Here is an 18,429-nt window from a genome sequence, read left to right on the forward strand (position 1 = left end):
TCTTGTAGACAATAACATCTGAGATTTTATCCCTGGCTAATCCAAATTAGTTCACTGTTGGAGATAAAAAGTATTCTGGGTACAATTCCTATGTCTCCTGCTGTATCTAAGAAAGCAGGCTATCTTAAGAGATGCAAGTCGGATTGGGTACCCAGCACTATCCTCCTATACCTTGCTTGTGCATATGGGCACAAATTTAGAAATAATTACCTTAATTTAAACAGCAAAACATATTTAAAGAGACTATGACTGGTCTCCACTGAGCTGTCCAGAAGATAATTGTTAGATGCTCCTTTCTTGCTACTCTTCTGCCCTCTTCATTTCTTTGTCTTGAACCTGGATAGGCTTGGATAGCAGAGCCTGCCTTAAAATAAGAGAATTATACCCTCTCAGCTTTCCAATATTTCTTTCCAAAGGAAGTAGGGATGATAATAAGCTCTCTGGGGAGATTGGGCAGCAGGATAATTCTGAGTTACAGCTGGGGAGCAGAGGGTAAGGAAGTATCCAGTTGATAGCTGGATACAGATGCTTCTGTAAGAGCAATGCTCTCATTTACCCCAGAACCAGAACATAATCAGGTTGTCAATGCCACAATTTTTGAGGACTAAATTTCCTTATATTTTTAAAGTTTTGTTATGATCCTCCTTTCTTTCATTGTCATGAAACAGTGAAGAAAGGGAAGCTATAGCTTTGTCCAAATGACATCTTAAGGCCAACTAAAAAAGGATACTATAGAATTCCATGTCTGTAATTAGAACTATATTTGAAGCCTACATTTATGTTTTCATTATATTCATAACCCATCTTCCACTCAATTGTAGCAGTTATATTCTGGCACTGAGAAACGGATGCTGGAGCTAGTGGAATATCCTCTTTTTATTTACTTCAGCCTCCATGCACAACTTCCATGTATTTCCAGAGTACTTCAAGTCTAACAAGCAACTTTTGCTGAGGTGAAATAGTTGGGAGAGATTCCTAAAAACCGAAGGTCCCGTGGATGAGTTCAAGTTTTTTCTTTCTACTAGCACAACTCTAGCATATTACACTAGGAATACTTGAGAGTTTGTGTGATAGTTACTCTGGCTTTGGGAAGCTAATAATATACACCAGGGTTCCTAGTGATTCTCTTAAGATGAGTAGACAGAGGGACCTGCAGGTAGGCACAAAGGGCAGCTGATGCTGTATGTGCCAACCCCGTGGGAAGTGGTCTCTTGTTGATGAGCAGCCTTCTCTTTACCTTGGCAATGCACCCATATTTTGAATTGTAGTAACATGTGAAATGTGACTCCTTCTTGACAAATGAAACCTCAGACAGGGTTTGCTTTAAAATTCAATGCACCATTCATTTAATGTGCTACTCTCCTATGCCTTAAAGATGTTATTATTAATCATTGTTAGCAAATGACAATGATTAGTGACAGGAGCCTGAGGATAGACTGCCACCTACTGGATATGTTGGGCAGTGCAGCTTTAAGTAATTCAAGAACATTTCATAATATAGAAGTTGCTTCTTTCTCATTTCATAATGGAACGTAATATAAATTATTAATACAATAATAATAAATAACATGTTACTTCATGACATAATATATTACTTTTTATAGCTTCTTAATCTGGATTTCAAATATTCAATTTCTACTGAGTCTTGAAATAATCTTTTGTTATGTTATTCCCAATACTTCATAGTTTTGTAATCAATGTTATTATGTCTCTGGTTTCTCTGGGAAACAAAAGATATATTTCAGGCAGAGAGAGAAAGGAGATGAAATATTTAAAAGAAATACTACCTACTTCTATATGATTTAATTCTGCTTATTGCTTTAGAAAATCCTTTTACTTGTACATTGTAGTACAGTGTTTCTCAACCCTGGCAACTTTAAGATGAGTGGACTTCAACTCCCAGAATTCCCCAGCCATCCAGTCCCCATGTTGGCTGGGGAATTCTGGGAGCCAAAGTCCACCCATCTTAAAGTTGCCAAGGTTGAGAAACACTGTTCTAGTGATTAAACTAGACAATAAAATACAACAGTTTAGCATTTATAATATAATGGGTGTTGAGCATCTGCCTTACTCATTTTATACACACACACACACACACACACAATGAGCAAAGGATAATAGTTATAATCCACTGTTCAGATACATGTGGGCTCATTCAAATATTTTTCAGCCTTATTGAACTGAGCCATTTTCCCATACCATTTTAAAAAACCTAAAACGATCCATTCCACTGAATTTTCAGGCCAAATGGCCATGGTCTAATTTTCTTTTGTCCTGATGTTGAAAGCCTCCACTGATATAATCCATTCCACTTTTTGGAGTGGAGATGAGACATTAATGTAGCAGCCGTTTCTTACTTTAAGTAGATGTATAAAATAATGTTCTTTGACAAATAAGGAATCAGATAAAAAATACATAATTTCTAATGGATCTACAAGCATTTCGATACTCTAGACAATGAATTAAAGTCCTTTATCAGATGCTGAATCATTGGGCTCGACAGGTATTTTTAATTATCTAGCTTCTTTCATTGTGTACCTGATGGTTTTATACATATATCTCTGTTACTGTTTATCTTTGCTCTTTTTCTAAGATGCCTTTAACATTTAGACATCAATATTGCATATACATTGTACAAATGGAATTATATACATTCATCAGAAACAAGGCAAGCAATCATTTTTAAAAGTTCATTTACAAACTCAAATATCTGTATAGTGCATTCATTTCAGCAAACAGTGGAATTGAAAATGGATTATCTGTTCTGTTTCTGTAACTGTCATTAAAAAAAATGGAAGTCTATTCCAGCAAAGATAAGACAGATCACTGATCTGATATAGTAAAATAAATTTGTATATTATATGGTGGTTGTGTATATGTGTATGCCATATACAATTTACCTCAGAGCTAAGCAATTTGATGCCTTCCAGACGTTTGAACTTTAACATCCATTAGTTCCAACCACCAGCTTTCTTATTACTATCCTATTTTTATATTTTATGCAAAATATGTGGTTGATATATGTTTTAAAAGAATGTTTCATAACACCCCACCCTAAGACTTATGAATTTGAAAAGAGGCACAAGTAACTTGCCTTCAGATTTTGAGTATATCTCCAGAAGGCCTGATTATTCATCTTAGTAGCACCTTGAGGAGCCAATGAAGGAAGCAATTTATCATACAAGAATTGCCAGAATTAGGGTTATTATGTAAATTAAGTTTTGTTGGTCATATATCCTTGGTGAAAGGGCTACTTGGCAAATACAGCTGAACTGAATGTTTGGGTGAGAATCTTATATCCTATTAGTGTTAAATTAAACAAAAGAACCTTGTTGGTTGTCATGCTATCATAAGCCTAATTATCCAGTTTGAACAACAGTCAAACTGTATGATGTAAGTTGTGCTTTATTCGGTATGCATGCTCTGGAACACCCTCTGGTGAATGTTAAGTGTGACCTACTGATCTATCACTATCCAGGGCTCAACATTCTTTCATTTGAAGTGCATATTTTCTGAACCAGACCATCACTTCCACCATCTTCTCCAGGTAAATATGTCAGCTAACCTTTGTGAAGATCTGCCTATAAAATCTGCCTTTTCTTACAAACAGCTTTGAGATGATCATAATTATTATATTGTTGAATTTAGATTTTTCAAAACAAGCTTGGCTCATGAGAGAAATACAGACATTCAGATCCCTTCTTTGAAAGCTGGTAAAACCGCTTCATTCCCAGACTCCTCTATCTCAACAAAGCATCACAAATGTTATGCATGACAGAAAAATCTTCCCTTGCTGGTTCTTTTTGATCCCACTGTGCAATGAAATAATAATCTCAAAAGCTCAAAAGCCTTGATTTGACCTTTTCCTCATGACAGAAATTGGCCTTCTTTCCTGATTGTATTGTAGCCTCATTGGTCATTTAAGATTGGGAATGTTAGAAGAAACAGTGTGAATGCCTTGAGAGCAAACATCACAAAAGGAAAAGGAGGGAGTCATTACTTTGTAAATGCCAGGTGCAGCTTTGACTGCCATCTAGCTCTTTAATAAACCATGAGATATTGAGGCAATGGTTATTGTCAAAGCTGAACCACCTAAAACAGTACAATTGAAAAGTGGGTCTTTTTCCAAAATAAAATTCCTAGGATGTCTGCCATTCTGGAGCATCAATAAATGACTGGCCTAAAGGGAAAAAAAAGTCCAGTCACCTGTTTTAAGAAGGCAAGCAATATTGGATATGCTGGTACAATCCTCGAGCAGAATGAGAAATGGGAACAGGTGGAGATTGCTTGCAATCTTGTAGGATTTTTTTAAAGGGTAAAGGCTTAGCCTCTTTTCTTAAGCAGAAAGTTTGATGTACATGATGTTAGAAGGAGCCAAAATAAACAGAATACTCAGCAACTTCTGAAACCACATTTTCTTTTTATCAAATTGCATTTTTTAAAGAACTCATTTGATCCTCATCTTTTCCTTTTTAAGTGTAGTGTAGAAGGTAGTGTAGTGGCACTGTGAAAGAAAAAGCAAGACAGCATAATGAATATGCTTCCTTAGTTATACATTAAAACATAGTATTTCTCTTTTTTCTATCTTCTTTATTTACAAATAATTTATTATTAAATTAAAATCGTCTTTTAGTCTAAGATGTTCTTTGGCTGGTCTTTAAGATAATTTTATTTTAAGTTTAAAATGTCCTTGGCTAATCACTGGAAAAATATAGGTTAAAATATTACTGCCATTTTTGTTTTGATGAGGCAGTTAGTATTCGACCTTAGTATATTTCAGTAATTAGCAACTATGATATCAGCAAGCATGATTAATAATAAGGATGTATAAGTCTCTGAGAGCCAGTTTGGTGGTTAAAGGTTTCAGGCTAGAAACCGGGAGACCATGAGCCTTGTGAAGCCTGCCAGGTGAATAGGCCCTAGGAAGAAAGCAGGGGCAAACCACTCTTGAAAATGTTGCCATGAATACTGTATGGACTTGTCCAGGCAGTCACCAGGAGTCATGTCTGACTTGAAGGCAATATACATACATAAATATAGAGAGTGCTCTAAATCACTTCTGGAAAATGAACTTCACCATAGACCAAAGTCTTGGGAAGGTGCTACACATATGCTAGCTCCAGAGATCCATCTGCTCAGCTCATATCTGAGGATTCATGACTAGTAGCAAGGATGTAAGATTGCACTTATGCTAGATTTGATTTTAAATCTCACTAAACCTTTGTAGCACTTGCCCTAGTTGTGTATGCCTTATCTCTGAATATTAAACAAAAAGTATTGGAACCTATTGCTGCTTTGACAACACAATGTTTATGTTGTTATGTTGTTATGTTGTTATGTTATGTGTTATGTTATGTGTTATGTTATGTGTTATGTTATGTTATGTTATGTTATGTTATGTTATGTTATGTTTTGGTCCAAGAGACACTCCCAGATTCTAGTCTACCTTTAGCCACAAAAGCTCACTGGATGTCTTTGGGTCAATCACTGTCTTGCAACACAACTCATCTCCCAGAATTTTTGCTATGGGGAAAAACAGGAGCAGGGTTAGGGTTAGGGTTAGGGTTAGGGTGTTGCTACATGTGTTGCTTCAGCTCCTGAATAAAAAGCAGAATATAAATTTAACAGACAAATAAATATTATTAAGTGGCTAGCCACCTCTTTAGAAATCTTACTTCCCTGGTGACTAGCAAGGACAGTTTTTCAGCCACATAAGTCCTGTCCGCTATGTGTGCCCAAGAGGAAGTATTTAGCATGAAGTAACAGAGATACTGCTATGCCAGTGCCAAAATAATTGTGGCATAAAACATTTTTAACAACAGAATTGACCATCATAGCATACCTTGTTATGGTTTACTGCAAATCCCAAGTCTTCACATAACACCCGAATAAACTTAGAACAATTGATCATCAAAAGTGCCAACTGCAATAATAGAACTATCATTCCTCAACATATCACAGGGATCATCTGATATTGTTATGGATACAGTTACTACAAAGACATTAAGTGAGAAGCATCACTCACCTTTTGTGACCATTAAACTGGAATGGACCATAGATCAGTGATAGGGTACACTTATTGTCTCTCAAAATGTTCCATATTTAATCACTGGCACCTCTAGCTTAAGCCTGCTGCTTAGATTTCTTTCTTTCTTTATTTGCAACAATAGGTGGCTCTCAGCTGTTCATAGGAACAGCATTATAGCATTAATGGAGGCTTAATGAAGCATGTGATAATGAAAGCAACAGGTTGATTCATCTGACCTTAATACATTCCTTCTGCTCTAGGAAGGCAAGGGCAGGGCTTTATACTATATTTTTTGTAGTTGTGCTACTTCATTACTCAGATTCCCTTTCATACCATTCCATTATTTCATTATTTTGTCCTGATGCTAAACCAGAACTTAAAGCATCTGCAGTACTTCTGGCTAAGCAGTCTAACCATATTGCACAATTCAACCAGGGGTACTGCCTGTCTGCCTATGGGGCCAAAATAGTCTGCACATCTATGAATCAAAGCCCTGTCCCTCAAAGCTGTTGTTGATAGCTCTGAGCATAGCCCTGCTGTATCTCACTCTTTAGAGAAACTGCTGCAGAATGATGGCAAAAGAGAATAACTAGGGGCTGGTTGGGAGGGGCAAGCCCATTTCAGTCAGAAATGGCCAATAAGTACCTTTCTGATCCCATTCTGTACTGGTCAGCTGACTTTACCTTTGAGTCATTGGTAGTTTTAGATGCTCTGTAGCTGCCATTGAATGCTGTCAGCTTACAGAGTTGTAATTATAATTTATGACTATCTCACTTATGGACTGGGAATGAATGGAACGTCATGGGGACATTGCAGAAAAAATGTGTTTCCAAGGCTTTTTAATTGTTGTTAGATTTTTCTTTGCTAATAACCACAGAAATACACACAATGTATACTGAAACATGGATGCAAAAGAAGGGTGTCTAGCAATTTATTTTTGTTGGAGATGGATGAGAAGGCAGTTTTTAGTCTTCTAGAACTGACAGTAGTTTGGGAAGGGCACCATCTGATTTATGGGGTTGTTTTACACATTTCTATTGCTTAGCAAGTGGGAGAGCAGTGTTTATAATAGTATAATATTTTCTGTATTTATATTACATTTATTTATAAATACTACAGGTAGTCCTCACTTATGGACCACAATTGGGACCAACAGCTCCATCGCTAAGTGATACAGTTGTTAAGTGAAACATCATGTGACCACGCCAGACTTATGATGTCAGTTCCATTGTGGTCGTTAAGCGAATCACCTTGGGTCATTAAGTGCAACATCATGTGACCGTTACTTGAGACTTCCTGCCAGCTTCCTCACTGACTTTGCTTCTTGGAAGCTGGCTGTAAAATTTTCAAATTTCAATCACGATTGTGGGATATGCGACAGCCGCAAGTTTGAGGACCAGTTATAAACCTACTTTTTCAGCACTGTTGTAAGTTTGAATGGTTGCTGAATGAGGCAGTCGGTGAATGAGGACTACCTGTATATTTATTTCTTATTTATATTACGCTTATTTATAATCTATATACTCCAAGGCTGGCAAGGTTTTTAATTGTTCCGCAGGGACTGGAGAATGGAAATAGTGCCATGTGGAAGTGCCTTGAGATTCAGAAAGCACTGAATTCTAAAATCTCAGAGTAAGGTTATAGACTGCACAAGATTATTGCTGTCTACTAGCCAAACATTAGCAAGCAATGTCCTTTAAAATAATATCAGTGATCTTGGTCAGGTCTGGTAAAATTCTCTTTGGTATTCCCAGAACTCATCTTGTGTCTCTCAATTTATGGTGAAAAGTTTCTTCTTGATACGTAAGCTATTATTTTCATAGGCTCATTTTTCTTCATAATGATTTTCAATAACTTTTCAGCAAATTATGTTTAGATTATAGATAATTACTGGAAAATACCTTGTGGTAATTATCTGGCTAATGAAATGTAGTGTTTACAGAACCTCTAATATATGATGAACAGTCAGATTGGGGCTTTGCAGATTTGAATGTACGCTATGTAATGCAATCAATTATGATGATGATGATCAGGGCATACAACTGTAACATTTCTGTCATTTGTAGTTAAGTACTATTTCCATGAATGATTGATTGAACAATCTGGACAGTTATGTTTCTGCAATTTTGTTTTTCTCTTCATTCATGTTTACCATACATTTGAACAGGAGTAGGGATATATTAGTTGCCCATTGATTATTACTATTTTATTGAATGTATAGGTGCCATGGTTATTGTTGTTTGGTTATTCAGTTGCTTCTGATTGTGATCCAATGAACATCATATGCCAGGATTGTCTGTGAGTTTATTTCATCATATTTATAGAGCCTTCCATCTCACAAAACTTGACTCCGGGCAGTGTACAATAAAAAACAGACTATAAAATAAGCTTATTCTTGTGTCATTAGTGATTCTGTCTAGCATCCTTGTCTTCTGTTAGCTTCTTTTGATTGTTTTTGATTTTCTAAACATCAGGGTCCAAATGTACATTCACATCCAGAAAAATATTGTTACTTAGAATAGACTAAAATTAGAGATCTAGTTTTCTACTTTATTTTTTTATTTTTTTATTTTTTTATTTATTTTGCATAGTATAAAATGAAGTGTATTATGATGCCATAGTATCTTATAAGAAATATACCATCTATATACAGGATGTCCAGAGAAACATAGGAATCTGTTCTGGCCAGTAGTTTATGTTCTACTGACAGGCACAGTTGGATACATCCCAGAGTTAGGCTCATATAGGCTTTAAAACTACAATCAGAATCTATTATTGGTAACAGGATAATACGCCTGAGTGTGTGGAAAAGCTGAAAGAGATTCATGCATGAAGAGGAAATGGGTGTTACAATATCCTCTTAAAAATAAAGGAATTATTCTTGTATCGAAAGATCAAGGGGACATTCACTGTGATAATTATTAAGAATTTTAAAGTTCATTCTCTTTCTTATGCTAGGACAGTTCATCCTGTCATCAAACTCCACACCCATCCTTTGAGGTAACTGCTATTCTGGATTTTACAGATAAGGAAGTGAGGCAGAGGTACTTGCATGCTCAAGGACAACTGTTGAGACCGGCTGGCTATGCTGCATTTGTTTAATCTAATATGTTACATATAGGCCCTGAAATGAACTCTAAATGTTATTTTTGTAACATCCACTACTTGTCTTAACATGTTATTACTTAGGGCCTTGATGAAAGCAAAGCATTTTGAAATGCAATCTTCTTGACTTTCTTACATACTTCCTAGACCTTTAGATGATAATGGTTTCCAGAAATAGCTTGTTGAATTATTGATAGCAACAAGACCCTGCCAGATCACCTTTTAGCCTCCTTATATCTTTAGAATTCAAAGAGTTTAGTTATGAAGTCAAAGTTGCTGGATCAAAAGTGATTCCTCAGCCCTGACCTCTCTCACAATGTGTTCAAAACAACTTGGGCAATTTCCTCTGAGTTTTATTTAGCAAGTATGAGGCCAGCCTTGGAAAAACTTTTCCTACCGATGTTGAGTATAAAAGAAGCTATTTATGAGTGGAAGCTATACATGCAGATTATAATCAGAATACAACAGGGTTATTTTTATAGCATACAACACAGGAATTGTTCTGCTAAAGCTCTAAATGCTGATAGTTAACCCTGAAGATAGTTTATACCCAAAGATTATATTCTTCAGTTTCACCTGGCAGTCCTCATCTATGATTCAATGCTTGGAAAGACTACAGCTGTGAGATTCCAGATATCTCTGCACTCAGACTGATTGCTGATTTAATAGACAAATGCCAACTATAATTTGCCATTTTAGTATTAACATACTCATGTTAATTATTGCCACTTATTACCAACTTGCATAAGGAAAAATATGGAAAACTTGTAATTCTTTTTTCTAACATTGATTGTAAAATCATGATAATGTCATTTTTATCCCATGATGGCCAATTCACATCTTACTGTTTTTGATTCAGAAATTAATCCTGCATACAGTGTTGTGTTTAGATTGTCTCTTGAAAGTGCATTATTTTAGTGCTGTTCAGGTATTTATATTTAAAGTATTGCATAGTTCAGCAGTCAGTGATATGGATATAAACTTTGACCAAAGCTGTTTCTGAATTGTACTGTTGTGGAATAAGAATTCTACACCCAATGAGTAGCTTGAGTCCAGCAAAGAAAAAAGTTTATTAAATCATGATTGATGAATCTATCTCCCTGAATTGGGATGGTTACTGTACATATAAGCATGCATAGCACAATAATCCATTTCTTACTGATTTAATGTGTGGTTTTGATTTATATAGATCAATTTTACATTTTTGGACATTGAAAGGTGTTTTGTTCCCTATATGATCTGTTAAAACGCTGCCTAGTCAGTTCCCCCTCTCAGAATAATCTGGTGTGAGGGAATGTATCTATGAGGAGGAGAGTGATGTGGGAGATCAAGGCTATCAGGAAGGAAGGGGTGCATTCTGGGAGTGGGGAGGAGGCAAGAGGCAACACAGTCTGCAGGGGAAGTGTGAGAAGAGAAAGAGATTCAGGATAGCCACTCCCTAGAATCTCACAGGGTATACCCACTAGTTGCTGTAGTACAGATTTAGTTTGCCAAGATTCTGTCTTTGGGGTGTAAGCAAATAAAGAAACTGTACTAGATTGGACTGTTTCATCATTCTTGGGCTGGGCCTGATAGCTGGTTTGCATACTAATTTATTACCTTGGTTTCATTCAACATTATCTGTTTGTTTAGAGGTAATGGGGAGGTATGGATTTTGTTGGCCCCTACAGTACTTTACATTTATTTCTGATTATGTGTTGTGTTTATAAAGCAAGATGTGTATTATAAAATAAATTTATAAAATGCTGTAACAGATAACTGAGGCCGAGGATGGAAGATTGGGGTTCCCTTCCTCTCCTCCCAGAAGCCTGCCAGGTCTTCACATCCTGGCCCCACCTTCTCCTTTGGTGTAGTAGTTAGTAATTCCAGCTGTTATCACCAATCATCATTTCACAGATACATCTTTACATAGATACATCTCTCACAATATGTGCTATGTTTGCGGTGATTAATCAGTCAAAATACAAAAGGGGAAATTCTATATACCACTTTCTGGCCATATATTGTAGCTGTTCCTCCACTCCTAGGGGAGAGGAACCTTTCCAATCTCACAAGAGATAATCAGTATCAAATTTTAATTAAAAAACAGATAAAATATAAACATATTTTAACTTTAAGTGTTAAAATGCACTCAAGGCTCAATAAAGAGCTTCCAGATCATGGGAAAACAGCAACTTAAATAAAATTACAAAAGAAAATAATGTGCTCTGGGTAAGTCACAAGATGGTGCTGGTCTGCTACAAATAGCATGACCCTTTTAATGTTTCAGAGGAGATACTGGCAGGCTTCCAGATTAAATTTCAGATCACAAGGAATTTGTAAAGAAAAATATATTTTCATACAAATAACTTGAAGTGTGAAAGCTGCTATCAATCACAATACACCAACTGATAGAAAGTTAGAGACAATGAGACTTTAACATTACACTGAAACAGAAATCAAGAATCTAGCGCAAATTTCTGTGTAGTCCTTGGTGCTCTCTGAACTTGGTCGTTTGATTGCAGATGTTTCATTACCCAACTAGATAACATAATCAGTGTTTGTGAGTGTGAGGTTTGTTCCCTGTTTATAGCTTGTTCTGCCAGTGTTGGTGGGGACATGGTTTTCTCCTTGGTAGTTCCTTAATTAAGGTATTGTTTTCTGCTTGACCGTTTGTTTGCTTGATTATTTGTCTCCGTGGAGGTTCATTGATTACAGTATTGTTTTTTACTTGATTGTTTGTCTGGTGTTAATCCCCACTTATCTGGGTGTAAGCTGCTGGAGAGATGTGTTCTAGTCTTTTTGTTTCTTTTTTAGCTTTCTAATTGTCTCTTTTAAGTGGTGTGTAAATGTGATTTATCTCTATGTGTCTCTTGATGGCTGATGTGTCTAAGTGGTGAGCTTCCAGGAATTCCCTAGCATTTCTGGATTTAGCTTGGTCTAGGATGCTCACAGTTTCCCTGTTGAAACTATGGTTGAGTCTGTCCATGTGTTGTGAGATAAGAAGTTTTCATCGTGTCTTCTGACTAGTTGGTGTTCATGGATGCATCTGCCTGTTTGTCCTACATAGTGGCTGTTACAGTCCTTACACTGTATGTTGTAGATGACTCCTGTTTTTTCTTCTTGGGCTACAGGGACTTTTGGTTTACTTAAGATGTTTTTGAGGGCTTTGGTTGGTTTGTGTGCTACGGTGATGCTGTGTGGTTGTAATAGTCTATTGGTTGTTTCTGAGATGTTTCTGATGTATGGCAGTGTTACCCTTTTCATAGTTTGTGCTGGTTGCGCTGTAGTGGGCTGAGTGTTGAGGCAGTTTTTGATAAAGTTGCGTGGGTATCCTTTTTGTTGGAAGATGTTGTATAGGTAATCTGTTTCCTTTTTCTGGTGTTCTGGGTTACTGCAGTGTGTTTGTGCTCGTTTGAATAATGTTCTTACACAGCTCCTCTTGTGGGAGGTTGGGTTGTTACTTTGGTAATAGAGCATTTGGTTAGTGTGGGTTGTTTTTTTGATAGGCTTGTGTTTCTAATTTGCCATCATTTCCTTTGCTATAAATTGCTGTCTCCATCCTTTTCTAAACATAGCAGTGATCCACTAAATCTTAGGTTAGGATACAAAGAGAGTTTAGCATAGGAGAGTATTTCATGCAAACTCTCTACATAACTGTTTTTTTTTTTAATGTTCCAGGTACAATTAATCTGTTTTCATAAATCAGCTAAGCCTTATAAACTGTGTATGTGTGTTTCTAAGTTAATGTTACTGTGCTTCCTCACTTCCTGATTCTATTTAAAATAAATAAATAAATAAACAGATATATCAAAATACAGGGAGCAAAGGAGGAAGACTTTTTCTTTTTTTGTGTGAAATTTCTGGCTTGGCCATATCCATGAAATACTGAGAAAGTGTCTGAGTTATCATTTATGCTGTACACATAGTCTGGAAAATATTATAGGCTTCCAAACTTTGAAAAACTGAACTCAGTCGAACCTTGGAAGAGAACATTCCCACATCAGAATTTAATACCTCATTTTAGCAGAAAGTATAAGCATCTTCTGCATCCAAAACTACCAGTTCAATTTTTAAATGGAATCTAATGTTCAATTACTTTCTATGAACCATGGGAGATTCTACCATTTTTAATAGCCTACTTTACAACTCCATGTGCTGAGCGTATGTTGGCAAGTTCCATATTCAGAAAAGCAGTGTTTGAAACGTGCAGTCCCTGAAGTTCTAATTTTAACCAGATTTGGAACATTTTAAGCAATCAACTTGAGAAGAGTATCATATAGACCCATTAACTGATTGTAATAAAATCTGTTAAATCTGTTTTGAATTACATTCATAATTATTCAGACAGCAATCAAGTTATGATACATTTTAGTGCAGAAGTAGAGAACTGCTAAGAAAAAAATGGAAGTGAAATATGTAGTATACAAATGTACCTGTGTGTAGAATTGTTTGGGCCAAATTAGATTAGTATTTATCACTTACAAAAGGGCAGGGTTTAGGAAGAGATACCAAAAAGAGGAAAACCACAGATTAAGAAAGGTTGCTTACATCCCACTCATGGCTTTGGGTCTTCATTTCTTATATGAAAGTGGAAGATTGCTTCCACTGTTCCAGACTGCTTCCTTTTGGGAAGCCCAACTAGTATTATTACTACTCAGGGCCACTAACCTCTGAGTCAGGATGAGTCTCCAACAATACTTCCAATTCTCCAAGCTTGCAGTTCTTGTTAATTTATACAGAGATTTCATTTGGCTTTATCTCCCTGGGTAAATGACCTCTGCCTATACCTTTTCTGGAAGGAGAGAGTTTGTACCTGAAAGGTTCTTTTGGAATTTTTCAAGGTCCTCTATATCCCTTTTATTTTGAAACTTTATATTAGCTTCTATTAGCTTTACCTGAGAGCTTCAAGTAGCATCAAATGGGACCCCGTATGTATTCATTATATTGATAATAAGATCATCATACCATTCTAATAATATTTTATTTCTAACAGTTCTGTTTTAGTGGTGTTATAACAATATGGATTTTACCCTGTTTTATTCTTCACATTGCTTAGAGATTATTTGGAAATGGAATGAAAAAAAAAAATTGGCCCAGAATGAACGACAAAAGGATAATAGTTTTACACTTTCAGAGTTCTTAAGCTTCCTTTGACCTATACCAACTTCATTTGACTAGCTAAGCAATCAAACAAGTCTACTATTGGCACATTATAATTCATCTTCTGTTTCTGCTCTTCTCCTTTGCTTTAGGGGACACTGTTGATTAATAAAACCTTAAATCTGCCATGGATTTGCAGGAATTAACTTCAGTTGCCATTGAGCATACTTCCTTTATGACCTAACTTGGCTAAGCATACCAGTTTGATCAATTAAGAATAAAAGATAAAAATGTTAAACAAATGCCAAATGCTGCTTTCTTAACCATACTCACAGAACTTGTTGGGAGGGCAGGATTGTGCAACTTTCTGTGTTAAAGCAGATATGCAATATATAAAATGATACATTTTGCACCCTTATTCTAGACTGCTCTAATGTCAAATGATGGATCTAGATTTGTGATCAGCAATGGCTTTTAGAGAAAAATATTTTGGAGATTAGAGTGAAGAAAGCCTGTTCAGAATCCCAATACAACTGTAGTTTGCTACCTAGGAACTTCGATTGCCATAGTGTAGATTCTATGGGTTTGGCAATTATTAGCGTTTTCTGCAGACCTTTCCTTAGCAATAAATTCAGTAATAATGTTAATAGTATAGATCAAGAGATTGTAATGTATATCCCTTATTTTGATGATAGTTAAGGTTAAAATACCCTGATTTGTCAAATAGGAATTCCCCTTTTCCTCCATTAAAAAAGCAACAATTTTCCATTGATCAGCAATTGTTCTGGTCTTCTAATTTTTAGTTAAAAACTTTATTCCAGCCAACCAAATATAACTTCAGTATGTTTTCATTTAAGATATGCAACAGACATAATAAAAATATACAGCAATCATAAGGAAGTAAAAATGATATCTACAATATGGTTAGGGTGGAACATTAACTACCTAATCTGCCATATTACAATTACATCACAAAGTTACTCATTGTGCCTAAATTACCATAACTTACAGGCCATTTTTTAAAAAATTAAAGCCTCGGTTATTTATTGTTTTATAATACCACAAACTCTATAAATAGTTGTAGATGAGCTAGATCAATTGTTTCCTTTGTATATGTCACCAAAAGATGGTGAAAATTATATTTGTGGTTTTGTATGCATTTTTGCAATTTATATCTTGAGTAGCATACATTTTTTTCAGTTTATTTTCAATAGCTTTTTTATGAGATCATCTGAAATGCATCTTAAATCTATAAGTTACATCACTGATTTAAGTTAAGTTCCTCAGTATGCTTTATTTGAGTCCTACAGAAAACGAAATACAATATGTAACAGATTTTTAAACAAAACTTAATTAGAAATATATTCTTTCATTTGTCATGTCTTCAGTTCAAATTACATTATTTTGCTGTTGGTTACTGTTGCTAAGAATTACCATCATAAAAAGAGAAGATTAAAAATCATAATCTATTGATTCCAATAATATCAGTAGTATTTCCCTGCAGCAAATGGACTCTGGAGAAAACTATAAGCCTTAAACCACTTATTTTGCAATACCATTACTGAGATTCACAGAAGTGTACTTGGACTGTAACTACTTTAACTTTTTTTTTTTTTTTTTGCTACCACAGTAATGGGAAGGTCAGAAGCAGAACTGTGAACTGTTCTCCTTGCCTTTTTTTTTTTTTTTTTTAGAAGGAAAGTTCAGGCTCCAAAGATAGTCCAACTCTGGTCACTAAGATCTGGAACAGCATAATAGCTTTGAAAGTTATTTTCCATATCTCAAAGGCATTTGGTATGACTTTAATTTAGGATTAGTAGTTCTAATATTTGTGCTAGTTGCATGCTTCTATTCTAGTTAAGTACAGTATTATCCCTGAATAATGGGATGCAACCCAAAGCTTGTAGGGTTTCAGCCAGAGAACTGATGAGTAAGAAGTACTGTCCAGAATATTCTTGTTCCTTGATGAATAATTTCCATTTGGCTTTTGCCCATGGTTTTGTTTCCATCAAGAATTTTGTTTATGGTTTTGTTTCCAGGGCACCAGTTCTGTTTTAAAATGTCTTCTTTTATTCTGTGAAGAACACGGAGTCAGGATAGAGTGGAGAGAGGAAAAACAGATTTGAATTCATGTGTGGAAGTTCAAAAGATCTTCCTTAACAAGGGACCAAAATTTTCCAAATAATATATTTAGAATTTCCAACGTTTTTGATGTTCCAATTCCATTTTATGTGTTTTATTTTTTATCCTCTTCAGAGTTTCCGCTGATGCTACTGAATAAACTATCTGGTGAGAATGAGGGGTAAGTTATCCATTCTTTTTACCACACATAATGAGTTAAACTGTGTAATAAGCACATAAATAATAATTATGTGTCAGGGGAAGCGAAGGATGATGGCTCTAGTAGGCACCACTATCAGAGAGCCCAAGCAGCAGTAGGTAATGGAGGATAGGACACTGAAGATAGCTTTCTCAGAGCTTCTCAAAAACGGGGCCTTTGCCCAAAAGAAATGCAGTACGGTATGAAGTTAACATCACAGAATTCCTTCAGTCCATAATGATGATACTTCCTAGCAAGAAAGAATGGTAAGCACATACTTCAAGAGCACAGAATTGAGAATGTCATGCAAGAATCGCAGAGTATTTACAAAAGAAAGTAATTATTGTCCTAAATATTGCTTTAACACTAGGTAGATAGTTTCTCAGGGTTATTAAAGCTCAATCTGCCAATCTGTCTAAGAAGTATCAGTTAAATATTGTTTGGCTCTGGTGTCAGAATCCTCGCAATCAATTAACTAACTTGCTAGCTTGCTTGCTTCCTTTCTGCCATTGTAGATGAGGGGGGGGGGGGTGCCATTAGAAGCAGATGGGCTGTTATTGGATTCTCAAGAATGCTCAAGGTCATATCAATGGGCGATGGACAAGAGGACTGGGAAAGTTGGCAAGGGGGCGTGCAACAGAAATGGGTAAAAGTAACTTTTACCCATTTGGCACATGCAGGCTTAGTCTTAGCAATGCTTTGGACCTGTACCCTACTTCTCAATAAATGAACTTTTCTTTTAACCCATATTGGTTTCATGGAGAGTTTCTGGTATTGGGATTCGAGAGTGACAGATTGTTACATTTTGCTAAGACTTTCCTGTTGGATTTTACCCAGAGCGAAAGCTCGACGAGGAAAGTTCATCGGATTGTGTTGGCAGGAGTTGAACTGAGCAACAGGATGGCGGATGATGTCATCGAAGAGTTGGGATGAGGGCGAGGAGACTAAAGAGCCCAATTGTTTTCACCCAATTGGACAGGTGCTGGCAGGAGGTGGCCTCGTAGAATTTTGTACCAAAACACTCGAAATGAGGATTGGGACTCACCGAGAGACTGTAAGGTTCCTCGTGACTCCGATGGCTAACTATCAATTAATTTTGGGACTTACCTGGTTGAAGCGGTGGAATCCCAAGGTGGACTGGGTTGGTGGCAGCCTAACGTTTGGTGATGGGGCTCACACAGTACAAAAGGGGACCGGTGTTGTGATGCCGGGGGCAGCGATGGCAGCTGTGAGTGTGGAGAATTCTGGACTGAGTAATTTCAAAGAGACCTGTTTAATTCCGGAGCAATACAGAGGTTTGGAAGCAATGTTTAGCGAGGCAGAGTCAGACCAACTGCCTCTGCACCGGCCAACTGACAGATTGTTACGTCTGGTCTACACGCTCTGGCATTGTCTTGAAAGATCCATTGCTAATGATGGGTATGGCATTATGATGAAGATGGAATGGCACAAGGATTTTGTAAAGCAAAATCATTGTTATCTGAAAATTCTAGAGTAGTGGTGCTGGCAGGTAATGCACACAGAACTAGAGGAAGGAAGGAAGGAAGGAAGGAAGGAAGGAAGGAAGGAAGGAAGGAAGGAAGGAAGGAAGGAAGGAAGGAAGGAAGGAAGGAAGGAAGGTTAATTTCTTGTTTAACACAAGGAAAGACTTGCCTTATCAATTTTGATCTTTGTCCTATTACTATTTGGGAATGTTCTCTGACATCTCTTGGGCTTCCTGCTTCTGGTGCACTGATGTCATAAGAATTCTTTCCTGATGAATTTGTTTCATGGATACTGAATACTTTTCACATGGATAATGGAAGCAATGTTCAGTCAAATTTAATAATGGGAAACATTACATGACTATAGACTAACATATTAGACATGTGACTACACACCAACATAACAGGCA

This window comes from Python bivittatus, unplaced genomic scaffold (genome assembly GCF_059951505.1).
Source record: "Python bivittatus isolate LINGU-HERP-01145 unplaced genomic scaffold, Pbiv_v1 ctg000350_np1212, whole genome shotgun sequence".
Taxonomy (NCBI): Eukaryota; Metazoa; Chordata; class Lepidosauria; order Squamata; family Pythonidae; genus Python; species Python bivittatus.